General features: G+C 42.2%; 1 protein-coding gene across 1 annotated transcript in view; it reads left to right on the forward strand.

The window, feature by feature from the left end:
• The window catches only part of GINM1 (glycoprotein integral membrane 1), a 23,803-nt gene that overhangs the window by 870 nt on the left and 19,803 nt on the right, over nt 1-3,130 (forward strand). The window lies entirely within an intron of this gene.

A 3,130-nucleotide genomic window follows, 5' to 3' on the forward strand; every position in this document is an offset into this window, starting at 1 on the left:
CAGGAATGCACAGCTGGGAGTACAAAGGGGTGCACGTAGGTTGGTAAGAGCAGGATCTCCTCCTTAAGAAGCAGCAAAAGTAATATCGGATCACCGCATTATATAACGGCACCTTTATAAATAGGCAAGCAGGGACTTTACACACTTTTCTGTTCATCGCTATCCTGCTGCGTGATGGTCCTGGAGACATAGTGGGCTGGTCCTGGGACCAAGATCTGCACTGCAGGGAGTTGTAATCTGCCTCCATAGTGTGCTAGTTTTAAAAGCCGATTGTGGAATCATCAAGCATTTTGCAGTGTTGTATTGTCTTTGTGAGCTTATTCCCAGTCTGTACATCAATCCTGAATTGATTCAAGGCTGTTTTTAAGCCACCCTGTATGGCAGTTATTGACAGAAGAAAGCACTATAGCACACATTACATTTACTCCTCTGAAACCTTAAAAGGGATGTAAACAGTACTTCAGTTTTATACAAGCCTGTGCTGACTGAAGTTTAACTGTTTACTTGCTACTTCGAGAACTCATACTTTGCACTTCAGTGAGAAAGCATCCCACTTAGGCCAGACTTCTATCACTCTTTTTGGTCATAAAAGAAATTAAATAATAATTTCCTTATTCTTTTATTCTGGCTTTTCCCTTCTAATAACCCACGGCTACAATGAAGGTTCAAAGAAAAAATGGCTTTTCATGATCACTTTAAAGAGTCAGAAACATCACTTCCAACTTAAACATAAAACCACTGAAATACACTTCTGGCATAGTCAGCTCAAGCAGTAGTCAGTCTCAGTACAAAATACTTAAAAATGTTACACATTTTAATAGTTATAAATGTCAGGACACGTTCACCAGTAGCTAGAGGGGCATGCATCTGAGCCAAAAGGGGGAAGCCCTCTTAACGCTCCCAGCCTGTCCCAGCACTGAGTAGTTACTGAATCACCCAAGGAGAGATCACTTGTGAAACTAGATCACTAGTTACTTAGTTATTGCAAGGAATTTTACCATTTATATTAAACAAAACTGTTACGACATCCATTGTGCTGTGAGACTAATGAAAGCTTTGAAATTTGGGGAAAATGGAAGTATGTTGAAAGCATTTTTAGTGCATAATTTTTGCAGTTTTAATTAAGTTCCAGGAGAATAAAAAGAAAGGAAGAAAGAGGATTGAAGAAAAGGGGATGCAAAAGACTGGGAGAAAAAGGAAAGAACGAAGGAAACAAAAACGGAAGGAAAGCATTACTCGATAGGTAGTTTACCAGGAAACTTGCAAAAGGAGACAGTCAAAAAGGAACAGGCATTCATCTCCTATTCCATTTCAGTGAGACGCTGAATTCCTTGAGGTCAGCTGAGAACCCAGCCTGAACTTTGCTGAATCTGTAAATTCTGCAGGTCAGCGATCCTTGCTTCCCAGTATTTTTATATACTCTGATACCATTAATTATTATGCCTTTGGTACATTTTGTAAACATTTTAATCATGACTCTAACACACAAAACACTGTAGTACTGTAGCTTGCTTTTGTTCATCTAGGATTCACCAGTCCTGTTGGGAGGTAACCCCCACTCTGATTTACACCCAGAGCGCAACTAACTCATAGTTAGGAATTTAGGTACTTTAAACTTCCTCCCACCAGCACATGCAAATGACTGCAAGCACCAACAAGAGCTGCATTCTTGTAGCTGCCATCCTATCCCCGAAGACTCTTATGCGCCCCTTATGAGATTCAGCAAAACATCTTGTTGGGGTGCTGACTTACCACGCAGTTTTCTGCCTCCTGAGACTGCGCAGCGAACAGACCCTTTACCTGTTTCTTTCAGTTTACCAAACACACAGATGAAAAAAAATCTCAAGGACAAGGTCTAAGAGAAACTAGGTAAACTAGGTGATGGTAAAGAGAGGCGGCAGAAATTAAGACGTCAGAATTTTTATCCCTTCTTCTGTTACTGACGTGTGATTACAGAGAAGGCAGTTAATTAGCTTTATTTTTTTCTAATCTCTAAAACAGTACTAACTACTGATAATAAATGTATTTAGTAATGAAATATTTGAGGTTTTCACATAATGTGTATGAAATATACTTCACAATATATGATTCTCTTAGGCCTCATTTTCCAGTGCCTTGTATCTTACGCCAGATGTTTATACCAGCGTCTCATGAATGCAAAGTGCATATAAAATACTAAGTTTCTGTGGGTTTTATGATTTATGTTTGCTATGAACCGAGTGGGAGTCATAGAGCAATATAAAATTAGGCTACGGATTGCTTCAACAGGACAGCCAATTTATTGCTCTGGTTATATTAAAACCTCCCTCGGCAAGTTGTTAAGATGTTTGCCACCCTTACCGTTAGAAAGCTTTTTGCGAACAGATAACGGCAATCTTCCTTGTTGCAAATAAAGCACTTTTTATCTTCATATCCACCGAGAACTTGGAGATTCAGGTTGTTTTCTTTCCCTTTGCCAGAGACTTCCGTGGTTTTGAGTGCCGCTATTAGGTTTCCCTCCATTTTCTCTTCTCTAGAGGGAAGATCTCTAGCTTTTTAAAACTTTATCTTGTGCTTTCTTCCTTTCTCATGGCTCTTTCTGCTCTCCCTGGAGTACGCTGCCTGCTTGTGCTTTCACGAAACCTTTCCTGACGTGCTGTGCTCAGAACTCAGCCCAGGTTGCTCCAGCCAGATCACCCTTGCTGTTCACGCAGAGCAGGTGGACAACGGCAGGTGCTTACGGGTGCGAAGGGCGTGGGTTGGTTTGACGAACGTACATTGGCCATTTCATAAACAGTAGTAATTATTAATATTAGCTATGTGGGTAATTCTCTTATTATGCAAAGTGCTTTCAAAGGCTGTAATTATCTATTAACGGTAACGGGCGTTTGTAGGAGCAGGCACGTGTCCACCCGTTATTCTGCAACGCCTAATTCGGGATCTTCCAGCGGTGGCGGTCCCAGGGCAGGGCAGGGCAGGGCCCGCCCCGCCGCTCTTGGCAGCGGTCGCAGGAGAGGGCGAATTCGGCTGCTTCTCTCGCTAAACTTTTGCCCCTCTTCCAAAAAAAGGTCATTCCCGAGCCGACACCCGCCCTCTGCGGGGAGCTGGCAGGGTGGCGTGGCCCCTTCTAGTGAAAAACATGGTGCAACGG

The sequence above is a fragment of the Pygoscelis adeliae genome, unplaced genomic scaffold (genome assembly GCF_000699105.1).
Source record: "Pygoscelis adeliae isolate BGI_AS28 unplaced genomic scaffold, ASM69910v1 Scaffold105, whole genome shotgun sequence".
NCBI classification, from domain to species: Eukaryota; Metazoa; Chordata; class Aves; order Sphenisciformes; family Spheniscidae; genus Pygoscelis; species Pygoscelis adeliae.